Raw genomic sequence first — 25,341 nt, forward strand, 5'->3', positions numbered from 1 at the left:
CAGGAAAGACGGAGAGACTCAGAGAAACAATTCTCTGGAAAGGACATCTGTTGGATGCCAAAAGCTTGGATTATCATGAAAAAACACACCTTAGTGCCTGAGCTGAGATAAAGGGATGATGAGGAGGGGAACAGAGAGGCAATGGGGGCAGTGGGTTCATCTCCAGGCAGGCTAGGGGAAGGCAATGACTCAGTGAGAGGAGCGTAAGTTTACAATCATGTTTGCTCACCTGGGGCTATCTACCACGGTTACGGAGGGTAGGTTAGACACGGATCATGACTTACTAACCACATCTTCTAGTCATCAATTACAAGCAGAAGCAGCTATTTTTCATTTCTACAGCTCACTGCAAAACGAGAGCGAGGAACCCTTTATTGAAAAAACTAATTTCAAGACAGCTGCAAAAGAGCATTCATCCTAGCATGGGAACCTTCTAAGCAGGAGCCCGTGTGGCCTCTCTAAACACAGCTCACACACACACACTATATATATATATATATATATATACACATATTTTTAAAGCTTAACTGGAGACAGAACATAGTCTTACAGAGAAAACAACAAATCCTGAAATATATAGGGACCAGGAAGGGAGTGACCTCTCCATTTCAGTCATCCTCATCAGACTGTTAAAAGAATTCAGCCCAGTTCTGGATTCTACAGAGAGTTAGGAGGCATTTGGAAACATGCCGAAGACAAAATGATTAAAGGATTAGAAAGACTAAACAAACTGGGATGATTTGGCTTCGAAAAGGCTGATATGAAGTAAGTTTAAAACTGTTCAAAAGACTTGTTAAAATGCCATTCAAATTGGAAAGAAATGCTCTTTCAAAACATGGGTTTTATTTAGGACTCTAACAAACAAGACAGCCTGTGGAAAAAACCACTGCTGGTAGTAACAAATTGATAAAGAAGTGTCCTACTGTGCTCCAGTGTAAAAACCTCTTGCCCTGAGTAGTGAAGAGAGAAGAGCATTCCATTTTTCAATCAGGTTATCTTCTTCATTTTAGGGAAAGCTAAACCAAGCTGGAAAGCAGGAATATCAACATCATATTACATTCTCCATTTCTATATAAGGTTCAGAGAATGAAAGCAGGTACCTTGTGTGTGTGTGGGTACTAGCAAGGCAAATTAAGCCCATGCCTTTCCCTCTCTAAACACAGTTCACCAAAGGGACCAGATGGAAGGAGGATAGCAATTGCTGAGAGTGAGACCACTGATAGCACTCTAGTTGCCAAGCCCTGGGAACCGCCAAGGAGGGCTTCAATTTGCAAACCAAGTGTCCAGGTATTCAGAAAATAGTGGAAAGGGACTCGGGAGGGATGACAATGACCTGGAGAGGACGTCAATGATCATTTGTCCCATCTCCCTCATTTGAGAAATAAGTATTATTCAAAACCTAGAAATTGGGGTATCTTCATTCAGTTTTCTTCTATCAGAGGCATTTGTTCTTTAGGAACTCCTTTAAATCTCTGCAATTTCTAGTTTGCCAGTGTTTAGGTTTAGCCATTGTTGCAATGAGTTATGTTCTGGTGATTACAACATGGAACATTCCTGAATATGAATGGAGAGGAGGAGATTTGTACAAACTATCTTCTTAGAAACTCAACAATGCTCATGTCCTTCATAAAACATGCCAAAGCATTAGGCTTCAAATTTTTATAGATAAAAATTACTGCAGTTACATTTAAGACATAAAATGATAGCTATATTATAACGATTTATGAACAGTCAATCAGAGGATACTTTATTAGTACAGAGAAAAGGTCTACAATTCCATATAAAAGAGACAGGGAGGAAAAAAGGCAATTTAAAATCCAGCAGTGTGAAAGCAGAAAGCAGAGTTTCCAAAAAGCTATTTGCATTATCAAAATAAACCGTATTATACATCAATAGATAGAGACCAATGTAATAGACCCAATAAATAGATTCAAATACAACTAGAAGTATACTATAAAATACCTTTATGACACCTCAAATCAGTAGTAAAAGATGGTTTCTTCAATCAATGGTGTTAGAATAACTAGGTAGCCATGCAGAAAAAATAAAATTGAACCATAATACAAGGTTACAGCCCAAATGAATTACCTGTAATTTCTTATACCATAAAGGTATAAAGAAATGGGAGAATTCCTTTAAACAGTGATATGAGAATTTTTTTTTTTAAACCATGAATCAAAATCTACAGGTCCTCAATTTAACTGCATAAACATTAAAAATAGATTTAGTATTGTGGTAATCATTTTTCCACATAGATATATATGTCAAATAATTACATTATATACTTAAACTTACAAAATATTATAGGTCAATTATATCTTTTTTAAATAAATAAATTTAGCATTAACAAAATCACTGAAGGATAAAAAGGCCAGGAAAAAAAATACTTGCAACCCATATCCTAAAGAATACTTTTCAAACATACATATCCTGGAAATTGACAAGAGTCTAACCTATAAGCCAACAGAAAGATAGACTAAATGGATACACTCAGAGGAATGAGTCAAGTCATGAAAGCATGCCTAACAATTTACATTTTTCTTTTTCCAACTGAAGTCTACATGAGAGCAGAAGGATTCGGGAAGATGATGGAATAGGAAGCACCAGAAATCTGTCTCCCACCTAAACAACAACTGCATTGTCAGTTGTGTCTGATGTAATATTTTGGAACTCTGGAATCCCTTTAAGGCTTTCAACATGACAAGGAAGGTTTGAGTTAAAACTGCAGTTAATTTTCACCAATTTTGGCTCTGCACAGTAGCACTTCCCATCCCCTCAAGACCCATAGTATCTTAAAGAAAAAAAAAAAAGGCCACCCAACTTTTCATGAATTACTGTTTTTCAGTCACTAACTCATGTTTGTCTCTTTGCAACCCCAAAGACTGCAGCATGCCAGGCTCCTCTGTCCTCCACTATCTCCTGGAGTTTGCTCAAATTCGTGTCCATTGAGTTGGTGATGCTATTTAACCATCTCATCCTTTGTTGCCCGTTTCTCCATTTTCCTCAATGTCTCTGATCATCAAGGTCTTTTCCAATGAGTCGGCTCTTCACATCAGGTAACCATATTATTGGAGCTTCAGCATCAGTCCTTGCAATGAATAATCAGGATTGATTTCCTTCAGGATTGACTGGTTTGATATCCGTGCAGTCCAAGGGACTCTCAAGACTCTTCTCAAGCACCACAGTTTGAAAGCATCAATTCTTTAGTGTTCAGCCTTCTTTATGGCCCAACTCTCACATGTGTACATGACAACTGAAAAAACCACAGCTCTGACTATACAGATCTTTGTCAACAAGCTGATATCTCTATTTTTTTAATGCTCTGTCTCAGTCATAACATTCCTTCTAAGGAGCAAGCATCTTAATTTCATGGCTGCAGTCACCATCCACAGTGATTTTGGAGTCCAAAAATGTAAAATCTGTCCCTGGTTCCACTTTTTTCCCCTTTATTTGCCATGAAGGGATGGGACTGGATGCCATGATCTTAGTTTTCTGAATGTGAGTTTTGAGCCAGCTTTTTCACTTTCTTCTTTCATGTTCATCAAGAAGCTCTTTAGTTCCTCTTCATTTTCTGCCATGTAAATAGCACTACATCAAAACAGTGGTAATACTATTAGCTTATGAAAAAAATATGACCAAGTTCTCCTATGTACTGATACGAAAAGATCTTCAAAATATCTTGGGAAAGGAAACAATATATAAAAGTATGTAAAATAGGCCGCCACTCCCATTTTTATTCTGAAAAATCAGAACATATATTTGCTTCCATACACAGAAACTATGGAAGAAGGATGTCCTTGGACACTGGACACATGGAGAATAAGGAAGAAAAAAATTTTCAACTTGTATCATTTTATTCATTTTAAGTTTTAAATCACAGGATACTTTTTATATACTCAAATTTTAATTAATTTTCCTTTTAAATTAAGTTTTAATAGCCACTTTACACACTTTTACACTCAGAACAATTATAACCCCCTGCACATTGTTTAAATCAGATCATCCTGCAGAAAGGCTGAACAAACCAATTGACTTTTTTCATTTCTCCTTTCAGGCATAAGATTTGAACTTGACTGTATATCCCCCAAACCTTTTTTTTTTTTAATTTCAAGGTTGAGGACTTCAAAGAAACAGAAAAAACTGTAACAACCATGGTACCCAACAGTCTACCTAATGCATTACCATATGAAGTAGTCGCTCGGTTTCCATTTGAGGCGATTAAAACTAAAATAGACACACACATACACACTCTACCTTTATACCTCACTATGAAGCTCATTTTAATTTTAGACAGCTATGAAGGAAAAACTGTGGTGCTGGAGAAGACTCTTGAGAGTCCCTTGGACTGCAAGTATATCCAATCAGTCCATCCTAAAGGAAATCAGTCCTGAATACTCATTGGAAGGAATGATATTGAAGCTGAAACTCCAATACTTTGGCCACCTCATGCGAAGAACTGACTCATTAGAAAAGACCCTGACGCTGGGAAAGATTGAAGGCAGGAGGAGAAGGGGACGACAGAGGATGAGATGGTTGGATAGCATCACAGACTCAATGGACATGAGTTTGAGCAAGCTCCAGGAGTTGGTGATGGACAGGGAAGCCCGACTTGCTGCAGTCCACGGGGTCGCAAATAGATGGATATGACTGAGCAACTGAACTTAACTGATGAAGGAAAAAAACCTGCTTCCCTATGCCTTCCATAAATCCTAGTTCTATACTATCTAAGACCAAACAAACTAAATGTTACTTCTCTTCTTCAACACAGGCATTCAGGAACTTGGAGACAGCTACTAGAATAAACTTTAGAATAAAATTCTATTCTAGAATTAAACTCTAGAATAAACTTTCCCAGATCCCCCAAAATCCTAAGAGTACTCTTCAGTTTGTCTGTAAATTAAGCATTACCTAGTTAAGCAAAATTTACTTATATAACACTAAATATAAGAAAGCACTCTGAACACTACAATACCATGACACTCGTTAGAACAGCAATGTCCCTCCTCAAATATACTCAATAGACTGATCACGATTATCCTAGGGTCGTGTGGCCAACACAGAGACGAGTGGGAGGAACACTTCCCACACTCTAAGCACTCTATGTCTATTCAGTTCAGTTCAGTCGCTCAGTCGTATCCGACTCTTTGCGACCCCATGAATCACAGCACGCCAGGCCTCCCTGTCCATCACCAACTCCCGGAGTTCACTCAAACCCATGTCCATCGAGTCAGTGATATCATCCAGCCATCTCATTCTCTGTCGTCCCCTTCTCCTCCCGCCCCCAATCCTTCCTAGCATCAGACTCTTTTCCAGTGAGTCAACTCATCGCATGAGGTGGCCAAAGTATTGCAGTTTCAGCTTTAGCATCAGTCCTTCCAATGAACACTCAGGATTGATCTCCTTTAGAATGGACTGGTTGGATCTCCTTGCAGTCCAAGGGACTCTCAAGAGTCTTCTCCAGCACCACAGTTCAAAAGGATCAATTCTTCAGCGATCAGCTTTCTTCACAGTCCAACTCTCACATCCATACATGACCACTGGAAAAACCATAGCCTGACTAGATGGACCTATTAGTTCAAACTAAAACAAATGAACTCTTCCTGGCGGTCACATCAACTGACTCATATCATGCTTATAATCAATAAAAATTCTAAAATATTCTTATGTGTGCTTCATCAAGCCATGTTTCATCTTAATTCCATTTACTGAATCCATTGTTCCAGTTGATTTTTTTTCTTTAGAATTGATTCCTTCACTCCATGACCAAAGAACGCTCCCAGTTGTTATAACACTAACATAATAAGGTGCTATGTGCAGTCTTCAGATCATTATAAAAATCAGTTTAGAATTAAGCAAAGGGGGAAACCTGTCATATACATACATCCTATTTGACATAATCGATTAACATTTTGGAGGGCAGCCAGTTTTATTTGTCAGTCTATATTTTAATTTCCTCCATGTACTGTCTTCACACAGTCTATTTACTAAAAAATGAATATTTTTCTAAAGTAAAAAAAAAAAAATTGACCACCTGAAATTATTTAATGGGAATTTAGAAGAGCTTTTTATATGAAACTAAACTAGAACATAAATATCCTTGCTAGAAATCAGTCTTATATAAAGAACACTTCAAATACTGACAGTAGAAGCTAAGTTGGGCCGGCAGTGATAATTTATTCATAATAATAGTGGCCTCAGAAAAAATACTTGTAGAGTTCAGAGATGGCTTATGTTCCTTAGAGTGTTGGGGGTTTTTTGGGTTTGTTTTTGGGATTTTATTTTTCTCCCTGTTCAAATTATAGCCTAGTCTTTTCATTCTAAGTCATGACCAACTGAAGCATTAGCCCAAATCCTGACTACAGCTGGAGCCCAACTATTAAACTACTCAGGAACTGGACAGCCACCACTGTGTGAGCCTGCCTTGACCTGCAGTCCGCATCATGAGTGTTAACCCTCATGGCAGGCACTGCATGACCTCCTGGTGAGTGAAGGAGACCACCAGCAGACTCTATAGGAGAGTGGCAGGTGACCAGTGGTGGGGGGGAGGGCAGTGGTTGGTGTGCACACAAACCTAAAATAAAGCAGAAAAACAGACACTCTTCAAGGAGGTAAAAGGGTTTATTCCGGGCAAAGATGGTCTCGGAAATGCACAAAGGTCTAACTTTAACTCCTGTTAATGAGATGAAGGAAAGGATATTAGCAGGAGAAGATTATGGGACAGGTTTTGCTTTCTCCTTTGCTATGGACACTCTGCCAAAAATATTTGCATAAAACCACTGGAAAAATTATCAGAGCCTTCTACATTTCTGAAACAGACTTCCCCAAACTGCCTGTCAGATCAGAGTAGCAAAGGAGTTCCAGCCCATCTCATAACATTATATAATCCTGTGGAAGTCACTGCTATTAACAATTTCCTATCCAAAATCCCTGCAGACGGTGACTGCAGCCATGAAATTAAAAGACGCTTACTCCTTGGAAGGAAAGTTGTGACCAACCTAGATAGCATATTAAAAAGCAGAGATATTGCTTTGCCAACAAAGGTCCATCTAGTCAAGGCTATGGTTTTTCCAGTAGTCATGTATGGATGTGAGAGTTGGACTATAAAGAAAGCTGACTGCTGAAGAACTGATGCTTTTGAACTGTGGTGTTGGAGAAGACTCTTGAAGAGTCCCTTGGACTGCAAGGAGATCCAACCAGTCCATCCTAAAGGAGATCAGTCCTGGGTGTTCATTGGAATGACTGATGGTGAAGCTGAAACTCCAATCCTTTGGCCACCTGATGCGAAGGGCTGACTCACTGGAAAAAACCCTGATGCTGGGAAAGATTGAAGGCAGGAGGAAAAGGGGAAGACCGAGGATGAGATGGTTGGATGACATCACTGACTCAATGGACATGAGTTTGGGTAAACTCCGGGAATTGGTGATGGACAGGGAGGCCTGGCGTGCTGCGGTCCATGGGGTCGCAGAGAGTCGGACACGACTGAGCGACTGAACTGAACCAAATAACCTTTCACTCTGTTTTACTGCTGCAGGTATTTCAGACATGTGAATACGTGAATATGCCCGACTGAGAGTACAAATACCATCCTCACCTGACAATGGACACAGTCAAGTGACTAAATGAAAGCCCATGGGATGTAGGCAAAACTGTATGTGACTTCCAGCAAACCATAAAGAATAGCTGAAGCAAGCCCTTCCTTGCCTCTTTCCTCTGTTTCCACTGGCTGAAATTTGACCTGCTAACTAGAACTGTCACTTAGTCCAAGATGATGGTGAAACAACAAGATAAAAAGAGCCTAAGACGCTCCCCAATGCGGATCAGTCACTACAACCCTGGACTGCCACCTCCCAACTTCCTTTTATACGAGAAAGAAATAAACATCTCTATGAATAGATTGGGATTCCCAGGCGGCACCAGTGGTGAAGAACCTATCTGCCAATGCAGGCGATGTAAGAGATGTGAGTTCAATCCCTGGGTCAGGAAGATCCCTTGGAAGAGTGAATGCAACCCATTCCAGTATTCTTGCCTGGAGAACTCCATGGACAAAGGAACCTAGCAGGCCACAGTCCATAGGATTGCAGAGAGTCGGACATGACTGAAGTAACTCAGCGCACACACACAAACAGATCATTCTTTTGGGGGAGTGGGAACAGGCTCACTGGTCATGTGGCTGAACTAAATCCTAACTGCTAGAAATCTCAATGAGATACCCCATCAAGGAGACAGTGCCCTAGCACTACCATCCCTGGCTAGTAAAGCTTATCTTGATTCACTCTAAACCAAAATACTCTTTCCATATGCTACATTATATGAAAAACTCCTCATTCAGTGAACTTGCCCCAATGAACAGTGAATACCAGACTCCAAGTGCCTGAGGGAGCCTAAAAATAAAGTTATTTGAACAGACTGAGTTTTACTGGTCCCACAGTTATTGAAATGGGGAACTTTTAAAAGCCCCAGGTTTGCAAATACTGCTTTAACATATTTTATAATAACATGTATACTAAGTGATGAGTATAGAGCAGAAAAATCCCATTGCATTGTGGACAGTGGGCCCCAGGCAAGGCTTCAGTTCAGTTCAGTTCAGTCGCTCAGTCGTGTCCGACTCTCCGCGACCCCATGAATCACAGCACGCCAGGCCCCAAGGCTTACCAAGCTGCTAAATATGACTTCTACCCACACTCTCACTGACCTCCTAGTCGAATTCAAGCCCCGGCAAGATTACAAGTCATTATGGGGGATGGTCTTGGAGGAGGGGAGCTTCTAGTGAACATGGAAACTAGGAAAGTTAAATCCATGATTTTATGAATTTCCTTGCTGCATTGTACTGAGCACAGTTCACATGTCTCATTAAATCCCCCTAAATCTTCTAGGAAATTCATCCTCATTTCACAAATGAGGAAGTTAAACATCTTGCCTAATTGCACATCTAGGAAGAGACGGAGAAAATCTCAACCATTATCCCGATCTAAACGGTACATTCTTTCCAACCTCCATATTATCCCATTTCCCTCACAGCCACATGTTTCCCAAAAAGAAGTGTGTAATTCCTGTATGTATTCACTTATTAAAAGTCCCCTCTACACTAAAAGCAATTTGAGGATGAGAACAGCACTAATTGCTTACTAAAATAGTGCCTCAAACCACCACAATGGATGAGAAAATAGCCTATCATAGTTACTGTCACTCACTTCATCAATTAACAAGGTTATATACAACTTGGACGGAGAAGGCAATGGCAAGCCACTCCAGTACTGTTGCCTAGAAATCCCATGGATGGAGGAGCCTGGTAGGCTGCAGTCCGTGGGGTCGCTAAGGGTCGGACACGACTGAGCGACTTCACTTTCACTTTTCACTTTCCACTTTCACACATTGGAGAAGGAAATGGCAACCCACTCCAGTGTTCTTGCCTGGAGAATCCCAGGGACGGGGGAGCCTGGTGGGCTTCCGTCTATGGGGTCACACAGAGTCGGACACGACTGAAGTGACTTAGCAGCAGCAGCAGCATACAACTTGGAACTATGACAAATCTAGACACCATATTAAAAGGAAGAGACATGACTTTGCTGACAAAGATCCATATAGTCAAAGCTACGGTTTTTCCTATAGTCATGTACAGATGTGAGAGTTGGACCATAAAGAAGGCTGAGTGCTGAAGAATTAATGCTTTCAAACTGTGGTGCTGGGGAAGACTCTTGAGAGTCCCTTGGACAGCAGTGTGATCAAACCAGTCAATCCTAAAGGAAGTCAACACTGAATATTCATTGGAAGAACAGATGTTGAAGCTCCAATACACTGGCCACCTGATGTGAAGAGCCAACTCACTGTAAAACACCCTGATGCTGGGAAAGACTGAGGGCAGGAGGAGAAAGGGGGTGACAGAGGATGAAATGGATGAATGGTATCATCAATTCAACAGCCATGAGTTTGCGCGTATTCCAAGAGATGGTGAAGGACACGGAAGCCTGGTGTGCTGCAGCCCATGGGGTCATGCAAAGAGTTGGACACGACTTAGCAACTGAACAACAATACAAAATGGGCCATTAGAGTGAGTAAATAGGAGCACAGCTCTAGCTTAATACTGCCGTCTGTATTCAGGATACTCCACAATCTGTAGGTTCTTCCACAGTCACTTCTTATGGTCCCCATTTATAACATAAGCTCATCAAAAGCAAAACCAAAGGCAATGATTACTTTTATGTGTCAGCTTGACTGGACCAGAGGATACCCAGATGGCTGCTAGTTATTTCTGAGTGTATATCACTCAGAGTTTCTAGAAGAGATTAGCATTTGATTCAGTAGACCAGATAAAGAGATCCACCCTCACTAATGTGGGCAGGAATCATGTAATTCATTGAAGGCTGAATACAATGAACGAGGCTGAGGAAAGGCAAACTCTTTCCTTGAGCTGATAGGTCCATCTTTTCTGGCCCATGGACATTGGAGCTCCTGGTCCTTGGGGTCTTTGGACTCAAGATTGAAGATACTGCATGCCTTCCTCACTTTTCCAGCTTGCACAGGCCAGACTATGGGAAACTGTGGCCTTGAACCAATTCCTGTATTATATTTGCACATATAATCTTCTATTGGGCCCGTTTCTCTAGAAAACTCTAATACACCAATCACCATAAATAATAATAGCTTTAGCAATCTTGTGCAATCAAGCAATTTAGAGATAACTAGGGACTGGAGGTAGGGGGTGGGGTAGAAAGTTCAAAGAGAAACGTTAGGAGCCACTCTGAGATGTTCTTACTCCAATTAAAAGTCTCTCCCTCCCCCATTAAAGGTCTGACAAAAATCAACAAGGCTTCCTCAAATATGTAATTCTGGAGGTTTACTATGGAAAAATGGTAGGAATAGGAAACAGCTGAAGAGAATCCCAGAGACAGGGGAGCCTGGTGGGCTTCCGTCTATGGGGTCACACAGAGTCGGACACGACTGAAGTGACTTAGCAGCAGCATGTAATACGGAGAAGGCAATGGCACCCCACTCCAGTACTCTTGCCTGGAAAATCCCATGGGTGGAGGAGCCTTGTGGGCTGCAGTCCATGGGGTCGCTAGGAGTTGGACACAACTTAGCAACTTCACTTTCACTTTTCACTTTCCTGCATTGGAGAAGGAAATGGCAACCCACTCCAGTGTTCTTGCCTGGAGAATCCCAGGGACGGGGGAGCCTGGTGGGCTGCCATCTCTGGGGTCACACAGAGTCGGACATGACTGAAGTGACTTAGCAGCAGCAGCAGCAGCAGGATAAGTTTTGCTACCTTATAGTCGGACAAAGTTTGCACAGTCTGCCATGAGCCATCTTTCAAACTTTAGCCAATGGTTTCCTACAAATAACACTAGTGAATTATGTCAAGACACATCATGAAGGAACTGCCCTTTTGAGACAATTTAATTTCCCCCTGACCAAAACTATTGTGTAATTTAATACCCAGTATGTTATACTAGCTGACTACTTATACATAGTAAGCACATTACAAGGATTCTAACCTCATTACAAGGATTACTTTAAACTTTCTATCAAGGTGAGTTCCTCGTTTAAACTGGAGGAAACAGACTCAGAGAAGTGAATAAAGTGGTCCAATTCACACAATTTGGGGGCAGAGACAGGTACATCCACTGGCATGCTCTTAGTCACTGGCAAACCTTGGCGTTTCTTCTGGAACCCCCAAAGCCCATTCTTCATACTCAGGTTAAGACAGGGCTACCCGAGGCTAGGAAAGCCAAACGTGATTTGATCAGACTGAAGAGGCAAGGGAAAGCTCCTCGTCTTCCCCTTTACCTCTAAACATCTCATCATTCTCTTCCACATTACTGAGCCTTTGAAAATACTTCCCTCTGCCTGGAATATCCTTTATGATCATAACTCAGATGAAACCTCCCAGAAATCATCTTCCTTCTGCTCCCCTCATAAGTCATCCCATCCTCTCTGTCCCTTCTGTACCTCGTACACACATGTATCATTTGCTTCACACGGCTTTCTCCTTGCTAAGGTGCAGACTCCTTAAACAGCAATGGCAGTTACCTCAAATGTCTCCTTTCCCCACTCAGGAAAATTTTTATTGATTATGAATTTACCTAGAGGGGAAGAAAATTCAGCGTGGAAGAAAATTTCACCATTCACTACTGCTTTTCTGGGAATGTATCCCATCACAACCATGACAGAAGACCCCGGCGGAGATAAAACGGAGTGAGGAAGAGGGAACAAACAGTCTTAGAAAAGAATTCCAAGAAAGTTTCTGTGTCCAATAAGTTCGGGGCCAGACTCGGTGAAGTATGAAGGAAGGCAAAGGGTTTCTTTGTCGAGCTGCAGTGTGAGTGGTTCTGTTTTGCAGAGGATATTGTTCTCAGGCAGGAAGAATTCTTTGCCTGAGAACCATCTGGTATTTCATTGCAAAGTTTCATACGCTGGAGACATATTTGCAAAAAAACAGTGATTTTACACTCATTTTAAAGAATACAGACAGGTTCAGCAGTAGACACAGGCTGGCCTAATAGCTCAGACACACTGACCAGCTCCAAGCCACAGAATGGCCTTTTCCAGTAGATAGTAAGTAGTCTGAGATAGTTTCTTTTGAAAGAAGAAAACACGATATAAATTTGCTTTCCCCAGAAATGTTTGCAGTTTTACTTTCTTTCTAAAGGAGGGGTGTCACGGATGAGAAATGGCTCTCTGTAAAGAAGAAAAGAAAGACTAGCAAGGAAGGTAAGGGATTTTCAGCTTGTCATCTTTGTGAACCCATCCTTCTGACATACGTACGCATGGTAGAATCCATTAAGAAAACTATTAAGTCTACCCCATTAATTTGGTGAGGGTGTGTTTGACTGAAGGCTGAAGAAGCTTTCAACTCAAAACAGCCTGTTAAACAATAAGAAGGATTATTATCACATATCTCAACAAGTCCAAAGGTGAGAGGGTTCCAGAGACAGTTAACTTGGTGACTCAGTAAAGTCACGGAGGACCCAAACCTTATCAGTAAGTCTGCATCCTCCTTGTGTTAGGCTGTCAGAGATTTATTGTCTCCAAAGAAATCCAGGTCAAATCTATGCAAGGCATCCTCATGCAACAATAAGGAAGGATGGAAGAAAATATTTCCATTCTGAAAAAGAGACGGAGGGAGAAGGAAAGATTTTCCCTCCCAAGTCACAGGCCAGAAATGATTCACACATCCATTCCTAAAGAACTCACTAAAGGAAAGTGAAGGAAATATTATGGCTGACCAATGAAAAGTCACCCAGAGACAAGAAGAAATCAGTCACTCCTGTTTAAAAAATAGGAACCATTTATCTGAATAAAATCCAAAGTCTATTAAGGAAGAAGAGTAGATAGAGGACAGCTACCATGTGGTCAACTAGCTCTGCTGTTCTGTCCTGACCTTCCCAATAAGGAGACCTGAATCAAAAACCACATAAAAAATAATAGACTAACACCTTCTAATGCCCAACACAATTTCCCTAAGAAATAACACAATTCTGTCTCTACCTAGGACAGAAATCTTAGCTGCAACTTTAAAAATATCAAATAAACTAAATCATACTGATGACTGCATTTATACTATGTACTTAGGGACAAAAATGCAAGGGTTACATTATTCCCTTAACAATAAAGATTATTTCACATTTCCTTAACTTTACAAAATTTAGCCAGCAAAAAAATGCCATACTACCTCTAAGCCATCATACATATTGGCAAACTCAAGGATCTGTGAAGATTAAACAGATAAAAATCCTCTTCAAGATTAACATTAAAAGAACTGAACCACCTAGACTAACATGATATAAATATTTGTTTTAGATTTTTGGATTCTAAAAGCAACTCTGAATTCAAATACAAAAGACTGCTCCTAGGTAAAGGCAAATGCTTAGCACATCCTTTCACCAAGTGAGGTCTAAAGAAGAGAACATAGTGATTTTCTGCTTAAGAAAGTGAAGTCGCTCAGTTTTGTCCGACTCTCTGCAATCTAATGGCCTGTAGCCTACCAGGCTCCTCCATTCATGGGATTTTCCAGGCAAAATACTGGAGTGGGTTGCCATTTCCTTCTCCAAGAGATCTTCCAGACCCAGGGGTTGAACCTGGGTCTCCCACATTGTAGGCAGATGCTTTACCAACTGAGCCACCAGGGAAGTCCATTTCTGCTTAAGAGGGAACAACAAAATGAGTGTCCATTCTATCACAAAGTTAGCTTTCAGGTAATTAACACACACATACACAGAGGCAGTTTCAACAATGGCAGAGAGTGGAAACACCCTGAGCTCACCTCTTCTCACAGGCACAGCAAAATTATAACTATTTATAGAACCACTGGGGACAGGTCCCACCCACCGGTGGCCCAACACCCACTCTGGGACATCTGTGCTCTGAAGTCAGATGTCAGCACATGGCTCTGCTGACTAGTGGGTGGGCACCAACCCCAGCATCTCCTGTACCCTAACTCTGCCCTCCAGTGAGCCAGCACTAGTTCCAGGAACCCCCAGGCTTCCCCAACCAGCCATCTCATGAACCCATCAGCTGGCAGCCTTAGAACAAGGCAGGATCTAACAGCCAACCAAACTAGGAGCTAGCCATGTCCTACCAGACAACCTACAGTGGTCAGCCTGACATAACAAAAGGACCCACACAGCCCACTTAGAAGGCAACCCTGGAGCATGTGGCTCTAGGAATTAGAGGGGAATGTGCTGCTGGGACTCATAGAATGTCTCCTACAAAACAATGCTTCTCCAAGACCAGGAAATGTAACCAACTTCCCAGATACACAGAAATATAAAAACGAGTTAGGCAAAACGAGGCAACAGATGTCCAGATCCCAAATGAAGAAACAAGAACTAAGTGAGGTAGACACAGGCAATCTACCCAAGAAAGAGTTCAAGGTAACGGTTATAAAGACGACTGAAGGACACAGGAGAAGAATGGATAAGCAGGGCATGAAGTTAGGGAAAAAAAATTTTTTAACAAAGAGAAAATATAAAGGACAACCAAACAGATGAAAAACACAATAAATGAAGTGGAAAATACACTAGAAAGAATCAGCAGTAAACTAAATGACAAAGGAATAGATCATTGAGCTGGAAGACAGTGAAGGAAATCACTGAAGCTGAACAGAATAAAGTAAAAAAGGAAAATAAAAACAAATGAGGGCTGTTTGAGACTGCAGGGACAACATCAAATGTACCAATATTCATGTTACAGGGGTTCTAAATGGAAAAGAAAGAAAGGGGCAGAGAACATATTTAAAGACATAAGAGTTGGAAATCTCCTTAACTTGGAAAAGAAAATAGACATCCAAGTCCAGAAAGCACTGAGTCCCAAAGAGATTAGCCAAAGAGGGCTATACTAAGACACGCTGTGATTAACACAACAAATACTAACATTTCTTGTAAAGCTGACTGGGTGGTGCTGAACTCTTTCAGCTTTTGCTTGGCTATATGCTTTTGATCTCTCAATCAAATCTCAGTGAGGGCCTTGCTGGTAAAGTAATCTTAATGTAGGTTTTCCTTCTCATCACTTTAAATATACAGTGTCATGCCCTTCTGGCCTGCAGAATTTCTGCTGAAAAGTCAGCTAATATCTTTATGGGAGTTACCTTGCTTGCAACTTGTTATTTTTCCTTGCTACTTTTAATATTTTCTTTTTCTTTAAAAATGAAAAGATCTGAAAAGACATTTTTCCAAAGACGACACACAAATGGCCAACAGGCATATGCAGATTTGCTCAACATTTGGAGAAATGCAAAGTAAAACCACATTGAGATATCACCTCACAACTGTCAGAATGGTTATCATCAAAAAGATCATCATTAATAAATGTTAGTGAGGATACAGAGAAAAGCAAATCTTTGTACACTTTTGGTGAGAATGTAAACTGGTGCAAGCACTATGAAAAACAGTATAAAGGTTCCTCAGAAAACTAAAAACAGAACTACCATATGAACCAGCAATCCCACTCCTGTGTATACATCTAGGAAAAAAAAGAAACCATGAATTCAAAAGGATACATGAACCCCAATATTCACAGCAGTATCACTAACAATAGCCAAGATGTGGAAGCAACTTGCCCATTAACAGATGGATGGAGAAAGGAGAGCTGGTATATATACAATGGAATACTACTCAGCCATAAAAGTGAAATTCTGCCATTGGCAACAACATGGACAGACCTGAGAGTACCATGCTTAGCGAAATAAGTCTGAGAAAGACAAATACTGTATATTATCACCTATATGTAGAATCTGAAAAAACTAATGAATACAACAGAAAAGAAACAGTACAGATGTGGAGGATAAAAAAACTAGTGATTACTAGTGGGACAGGGAAGTGGAGAAGGGCAAGACAGATACAAGATTAAGAAGTACAAACTATTTGTAAAATATGCTAAAAGGATATATTGTCCAGCACAGGGAATTATAGCCAGTATCCGCAGTATAAAGTCAAAAAATTTAGAATCACTACACTACACACCTGAATATACTATAGATATATCTCAATAAAAATGTAATGTCTTCATTTTAGATCAAAAACAGATATTTTAAAATAAAGCCTGCTCCTGGGGCTAGTTAAGCTGAACAGCTAGCTGTTTTGTGTTCCACTTCATCTGAGCATGTGCCTTGTACTCCTTCCAAGCTGTGGGCTTCCAAGCTGTGTGTGTGCCTGTGTGTGCTCAGTCGCGTCACCTGTGTCAGACTGTTTGCAACACTAGGGACTGTACCCGGCTAGGCTCCACTCTCCGTAAGATTTCTCAATCAAGAATACTAGAGAGGATAGCCATTTCCTTCACCAGGGGATCCTCTGGACCCCAGGACTGAACCTTTGTCTCCTGTGTCTCATGCACTGCAGGTGGATTCTTCTATCCACTGAGTCACCTGGGAAGCCCTAGGCTTCCAACGTAGGGCTGCCAAGCTAAACACAGGATGTCCCATTAAATTTCAATTTCAGATAAAGAGGTAATGATTAAACATTTACATTAAAATTCCCACATAGTTTTTACTATAAGTATATCATGAAATATTTGGAACATGCTTGCAACTAAAAGTTATCCATTATTTACCTAAAATTAAAATGTAACTAATCATCCTATATTTTATTTGTAGTATAGCTTTTGATCTTAACTCTAAGTCTTTGATAACATCTTCCTTTCAGTCATCAGGTTGTCTGTTTCTGTCTAGTTATCTTTGCCTCTTCGGACTTGATAATGTCTCATAGTCCCAGTCACATCCAACTTCTTAATCTTTTCAGTGCTGCCTGAAAAGGAAACTCAGAGGAATTTTCCACAGCAGAGCTCCAACTGCTGTGCAGGACTAAATCCAGGCAAACAGATGAGATGCCACAAAGAGGCAAGTCTGGTCATTTTTCTATAATAAAAAACCATCAAGTTTCCCAGATCTGGCTAATCACAAACTTTGAGAAGCTTTTTCAAAAATGTACATACTGAATATCTAACCTACACCGACTATTTTCAAATTCTGAATAGAAGGACCTCCTGGAAAGCTATTCAGTTTTTAAGCTCTGAAGGGGCTGATGTTCAGCTAGGTTAGAGATTTGCTGAACCTGGTATTCATTAGTTAAACAAATCTACTCAACTAAATCAAATGGTAGGAAGGTGTCAATGAATTGATTTAGATGTCCATGGCATAATACTTGGCTACAAACTTCAGAATTTTAATTTTTGACCCACCTAAGAAGGAATGATAGATATACATAACACACAGGACAGAAATCAATTTTTCAATTAGACTTTTACTCATGACAAAAAAACAAGAGCAGATTCATCCTCTGGTTAGTGTGATGATAAATCATATTTTAAGATATAAGCACTCCTTAGGTGTTACATCCTGCCTGCTAGAAAAACTTAGAAATGATGACATCTGAAGCAAACTTCTCACTTAGGACAACCTAACCTTGTCTGGATCTTACAGAAAATGGTGAGTTTACACTAAACCTATAAGCTTAAAAAAAAAAAAAAGAATAGAAAACTGGCTATACTGTTGAGAAATTAAAGCAATTTGAACAAACACAGAAAGGCTCTGGCTACACAAACAGAACAAACCTCCAAATACAACAAAAACCGCAGGGGTGGAGCCAGATTCACACAGTGCCGCTCACCGGTGACCAGATGTCCCATGTATCACCACACAATACATTGGTTTAAGGAGAGAATCTAAAATTATACTAAAAGTGCATAAACAAAGACTTGTAAACAGTGAAATGCTGTGTCATTCTGGTCATGGCATATGCGTTTTGGTCCTGAAACCCTGTCACCTGGTACAGTGGCTTTTGGTTCCACTCCATCTGCTGCCCACCTACTGGGAGACACAGAGCCAAGCCAGCTTTAAAGAAGAGTCCTTATTCACTTCATTAATATTTAGAAATACTATCAGTTCCATTTTATAGGAGAAAACTTAAAATCACAAAACAGATGTCCAAGAAAACTCAAAAGGAATTCAAGATGCCAAAAACTAAAAGATATTCTAGGATGTGCATATATAGAACAGAAAACTTAAATATTTTGTACTACAGTGGATCTGAATTGTTTTTTTTTTTTTTTCATACTGAAGACATTATTCCAGGGTTAGTTTCTTTTCAGTTAATTTCTCTCATGAAAATCCTGTTAACAAATACCACTGATCCTATATCTATTTACATTGCTAAGTTACAGAACCACCCAATTTGTTTTTGTAGCAAAGAACAGCACATTCCATACTTTCCAGAAGAACTTCCTGAAGTCCTGAGTATGACAAATTCCTGAAATGTATCTGAATATCACAGTGAAATTCAGCTACAAGGGGAGGTGAATAAATAAAACATCAACACGAGTGATCAATATATTAACAATCACAAATATAATTTAGCATCAAAATCATCAGTATATCTCAAGGAATTGCATGATGGTATCAAAGTATAAAATCAGTGGGTAAATTTTAAACAGTTTAAAAGCTTCCATGAGACCGTTTTGTGGTTCATCACATCTTCCAAATATTAGTCACACGCCCTATTCCTTGTCATTATAGAATGCAGGTATTTTGGTAGGCAAATGCTTTGGAGTATAGTACTGTTTGCAGGACCCCTCTCTTGTAAATATTCCTGCAATATGTTAGTATGTAAACCCATCAGTCCCTTACAACACAAAAGCAGCTTAAATGCTGGAGAGGTTGTGGAACAAAGGGAACCCTCTTTCCCTGTTGGTGGGAATGAAAACTGGTACAGCCACTGTGAAGAACAGTGTAGCGACTCCTTAAAAAACTGGGAATAGAAGTGTCGTGTGACCCAGCAATCCCACTCCTGGGCATACACCCTGAGGAAACCAGAACTGAAAGAGACACATGTATCCCAATGTTCACTGCAACACTATTTACAATAGCTAGGACGTGGAAGCAACACAGATGTCCACTGGCAGATAAATGGATAAGGAAGCTGTGGTACATATACTCAGCTATAAAAAGGCAAGGAACGCATCTGAGTCAGTTCTAGCGAGGTAGATGAATCTGGAGCCTATTATACAGAGTGAAGTAAATCAGAAAGAGAAAGACAAATACTGTATATTAATGCATAAATATGGAATTTAGAAAGACAGTACCAATGATTCTACACGCAGGGCAGCAAAAGAGACACAGATGTAAATAAAAGACTTTTGGACTCAGTGGGGCCTATAGCCTTAAATGATACTTGCTTCTCTTATTACTGCGTCACCCTACCATTTTCTAAATGCATGCAAACAGGAAACTCTAAACTTTAGAGCATTAATTGTCTCAACTTCTTAACATTTCTTCATATACTCAGCAAATGAATGATTCAACAAATTGAGAACCTTCTATATTCCAAGTACTGTGACAGTGACAGGGAAGACAAGAAAGAAATGCCTACCCTAAAACAATAGAGATTTTTTTTTTGTGGGGGGGGATATGCATTTTCCAATACTTTGTAAAATAACCTAATACTTTGAATGAAATGTTCGAATACAGTTATGGCTGAAGAAAGCAGAACTTTTTCTTCCTATAGTCTTGGATTATAATATAGGACATAAGCCAATAGCAATGGCTGTCAAAAATAATGAATAAGTTAAAATACACTCAGTTGAGTATATACAAACACAATGCTTGCATGAATTTGTGGACATATATACACCCCTACCCATCTACTGGCAGTCATATTTTACACGGTGGAGCATTCAAACAATATACTGTAGGTGGCCCTTTTTTAAAAATTCTTAACCACTATTCAAACCACTATTTAAACCGCTGGATCATATTTAAATATTATTTCAATAGCTCCCTCCATAAACTTTCTTAATGGAGTAACTGTCATTTTGGCAGATAAACCTTGATGCAGAGTTGCTGCTGCTGCTGCTAAGTCGCTTCAGTTGTGTCCGACTCTGTGCGACCCCATAGATGGCAGCCCACCAGGCTCCCCCATCCCTGGGACTCTCCAGGCAAGAACACTGGAGTGGGGTGCCTCTGCCTTCTCCAATGTGTGAAAGTGAAAAGTGAAAGTGAAGTCGCTCAGTTGTGTCTGACTCTTTGCGACCCCATGGACTGCAGCCTACCGGGCTCCTCCGGCCATGGGATTTTCCAGGCAAGAGTACTGGAGTAGGGTGCCATCGCCTTCTCCACAGTCCCCATCAAGTGCTGGACAGTCATACACAAATCTCTTTCACCACATATGTCCAACTCTATGACCCCATGGACTCCCTGCTGCTGCTAAGTCGCTTCAGTCAGACTCTCTGTCAGACTCTGTGCAACCCCATAGACAGCAGCCCACCAGGCTCCTCCATCCCTGGGATTTTCCAGGCGAGAATACTGGAGTGGGTTGCCATTTCCTTCTCCAACGCACGCATGCACGCTAAGTCGCTTCAGTCGTATCTGACTTTATGTGACCCTATGGACAGCAGCCCACCAGGCTCCTCTGTCCACAGGATTCTCCAGGCAAGAATACTGGAGTGGGTTGCCATTTCCTTCTCCAATGGACTCCCTGACCTCTGGGCTAAATCTGTCAGTAGAACAAATTTAGTCACAATCCCTTCACAATGAAAAAGTGCTTAGCATACACATATAAAGTGCTTAGTTCTCATTTCATTTAATTTGCTTCTCTTTCACAATTTTTCCTTCCAACAAATAAAGATGTTACCGTTGCTACATTATTATTGTTTAATATTGTCTTCCTCATTATTTCCTTATTTTAGTACTTATAAGTTCAATTTGTGTGGATTTTATCAACTTTATTACCTACAACTGGTAATAAAATGAAAACAAAATGACTCAAAGGAATTGGACAACTTGAAAAAATGTTTGCTTCTAAAATAATTAATGCAATTTACTTAAAAGGGCTAAGCAAAAGAATCGAGAGTTTGGAAATACATATTTAAAATTTTAATCTTATGCTTATAATATATGTATCATGTGAATTTCTAAATTTTAACTACGAATGAATTAAATTCATACCCCAGTATTTCCTAATGCTATTTTAAATTTTTTGAATAGGCTGTTTTTACACATTCTTCAGGAAACAGGTTTCATTTTTGTAAATCAATTTTCTAAATTCCTCACAGTGCAGTCTCCTTCAAAATTGGTATTTAAATAGATTTTTATGGATTTCTTTCCACTAAAAAGCACTTTTTAAATAAAGAATGTCCTCTGATGATAGTCACAAATAGTTTTGCCACTAATTAGGCCATATGATGAGGACAATACAAAATCTACATTTGTGTACTCTAACAATTTTCTGCAAACAAAATGTCTCAGTTCATGTAAACATTATCAAGTTAAGCAAAAATACCAAGCAAATCATGCTGATACCTTCCCATAATACACCCATCTTAAATACTAAAAGCCTATGAATTTTAATAGCTTAGCATCAGTTTCACGAGCTAGGTTACAGGAGTATCACTGAACTCATGGACTCAAGGTCATGCAAATAAGAGCTAAAACCAAATCTCTCACCAAAACATATTTCATCAGCTTACACGTATGATCAATACGATGTCATGAATATGGTATTGCATGGACACTGTATTGTATAAGGGATGAGTGAAGCAAAGGATAATGGGAAGGTGTCAGTTGTCAAAATTATTAGTAGAAACAAAGATGTCAGATGACAGAGACAACACAAATTCAAATTATTTTATCAAAAGAACTGCCACTACATATTCATGAATACTCAGTTACTAAAAATATTTCATTAAAAAGTTAAACCACCGAGAAGTGATGCTTGGAATAACACTACTTGCTGTGTAGAGAAATATCCAAAATACCGGGTATAAAATATTCTGTGCGGTAGTAGAAAACCATGAAATCAATAAGACATTACACAAACAAGGCCTATGTTTGTGTTCTACACTGACAGGAATATGCAAAGGCTTTGACACCAAGAGTTTATTCTGAAAACATTTCAATTAACACATCGTTTTCTTCCAAAGCAGGCTTCCTATAGAAGTTCGCCTGGATTCTACACGAAATTATGTTAGCAAAAGAGTGAATACAATATAATCCAAGCTGCACTGTCCCATCTGTTTTCAGCTTTTATGAGAAGAAACAGGATCAGTGTTTCATTTATTGTTTCCTACCATAGTGTACTAATGGTACGAAAAAGTTTAGTAAAGAGTTTTAACGGAAAAGTATTTTTCTCTTGACCCAATCAAAAAATGGGCCAAAGAACTAAACAGACATTTCTCCAAAGAAGACATAAAGATGGCTAACAAACACATGAAAAAATGCTCAACATCCCTCATAATCAGAGAAATGCAAATCAAAACCACAATGAGATACCATTTCACACCAGTCAGAATGGCTGCTATCCAAAAGTCTACATGCAATAAATGCTGGAGAGGGTGTGGAGAGAAGGGAACCCTCTTACACTGTTGGTGGGAATGCAAACTAGTACAGCCACTATGGAGAACAGTGTGGAGATTCCTCAAAAAACTGGAAATAGAACTGCCATATGATCCAGCAATCGCACTCCTGGGCATACACACCGAGGAAACCAGAATTGAAAGAGACACATGTACTCCAATGTTCATTGCAGCACTGTTTATAATAGCCAGGACATGGAAGCAACCTAGATGTCCATCTGCAGACGAATGGATAAGAAAGCTGTGGTACATACACACAATAGAGTATTACTCAGCCATTAAAAAGACTGCATTTGAATCAGTTCTAATGAGGTGGATGAAACTGGAGCCAATTATACAGAGTGAAGTAAGCCAGAAAGAAAAATACCAATACAGTACACTAACGCATATATATGGAATTTAGAAAGATGCAAATGATAACCCTGTATACGAGACAGCAAAAGAGACACAGATGTATAGAACAGTCTTTGGGACTCTGTGGGAGAGGGAGAGGGTGTGGGTGGGATGATTTGGGGGAATGGCATTGAAACATGAATATTATCATATGTGAAACGAATCGCCAGTTCAGGGTCGATGCATGTTACAGGATGCTCGGGGCTGGTGTGCGGGGATGACCCAGAGGGGGGATAAAGGGAGGAGGGAAGTGGGAGGGAGGTTCAGGAGAGGGAACTCATGTACACCTGGGGCGGATTCATGTCAATGTATGGCAAAACCAACCAATATAATATTGTAAAATAATTAGCCTCCAATAAAAAAAAAAGAAAATTGTTAACGCTTTATTTTCATTTTGCAGATTTGTTGTGGGATGTGAATGGATTTAAAAGATGACTATTTTAATGGACATTACAGAACCAGAATGAACTAACCAAAACTTATAAGGAGTCTATAAAAATACCGCAATGCATACTGACAAGGGTGATGGTTTCAAAATAAAAAATCAAAGTCAGAAAGTGAGTTGAAAACAAGTCCCTATTACTTTGCCAACAAAGGTCCATCTAGTCAAGGCTATGGTTTTTCCAGTATGGATGTGAGAGCTGGACTATAAAGAAAGCTGAGCACCAAAGAATTGATGCTTTTGAACTGTGGTCTTGGAGAAACCTCTTGAGAGTCCCTTGGACTGCAAGGAGATCCAACCAGTCCATCCTAAAGGAAATCAGTCCTGAATATTCATTGGAAGAACTGATACTGAAGCTGAAATTCCAATCCTTTGGCCCCCTGATGCGAAGAGCTGACTCATTTGAAAAGACCCTGATGCTGGGAAAGATTGAGGGCAGTAGGAGAAAGGGACGACAGAGGATGAGATGGTTGGATGGCATCACCGACTCAATGGACATGGGTTTTGGTGGACTCTGGCAGTTGGTGATAGACAGGGAGGCCTGGCATACTGCAGTTCATGGGGTCACAAAGAGCCGGCCATGACTGAGCGACTGGACTGAACTGAAGCCCTGTTCAGCTACTATCATTTGTATCTGAACATTGCAGACCAGCATCTAAGTATACTTAGAAAAGTGAAGTCGCTCGGTCGTGTGCGACTCTTTGCGACCCCATGGACTGCAGCATGCCAGGCTCCTCCATCCATGGAATTTTCCAGGCAAGGATACTGGAGTGGGTTGCCATTTCCTTCTCCAAGTATGCTTAAGGAATAATTTTGAAATTCTTGATATAAGGAAGTTTACTTATATTACAAAAGAAACATGTACATTTGTTAATAAAAGATTCGGTTTTTAAATATTTATGCCTTTAATATATAATTAAGTTTCCAAGCACTTGAGTATAGTCTCATATCAGAATGATATATGATCAAGTCATGGGTTCTTTCCTCAAACGCCATGGAGATATCCCAATCCCCTCCAGTTGGTGCCTCATAGTGTAGTATCCACAGTCCTGTCAGCCTGCACACCTCCAGGGAATACCCTTTGTGTTGAATAAATGTGAGTAGTACTTCCTGGAATTGTGCTACAAAGCAGCACCTCCCCTTCCCCCTTTCTTCCTCTTTCCATATATTCACATGTGTGCTCATGTCCAACCCTTTCCAACCCCATGAACTGTAGCCCACCAGGGTACACTGTCTGTGAGATTTTTCCAGCAAGTATACTGGAATGGGTTGCTATTTCCTTTTCCAATATTTATATGTATGTATGTATTATAAATTCCTGCTTTAGTGTGTTTCAGCACACTGGTGGGAAAGCTCTGAAACATGGCCAAGGGGCAATGTTTTGAAACCCTGCTGTTCAGCTTCTGTTAACATAACTTAAACGATTATTTTTGAAAGCACTCTCTGTGGCAACACAGGAAGGGGATAGTGATGCCCTGGTTGAGGCTCACGTGACCAAATTCAGGATTCCAGTTTCTGGTCTAGCTGGTTTGTAGTCATTTATAATCCTAGATAATCCTGACATACACGCCCCGAGAAATCAGCTGATATTTCAAAGGATTCCACAATTCTCCTATATAACACTCTTTTTTGGACATTAAATCTCTGCTGCTGCTACTAAATTGATTCAG

The 25,341-nt window shown here is 40.1% G+C and overlaps 1 protein-coding gene across 4 annotated transcripts in view; it reads right to left on the reverse strand.

Moving 5' to 3' along the window:
- Positions 1–25,341, reverse strand: part of CADPS2 (calcium dependent secretion activator 2) — a 593,849-nt gene that overhangs the window by 449,896 nt on the left and 118,612 nt on the right. The window lies entirely within an intron of this gene.

This window comes from Moschus berezovskii, chromosome 3 (assembly GCF_049115385.1).
Source record: "Moschus berezovskii isolate FMDL1 chromosome 3, NW_MosBer_1.0, whole genome shotgun sequence".
NCBI lineage: Eukaryota > Metazoa > Chordata > Mammalia > Artiodactyla > Moschidae > Moschus > Moschus berezovskii.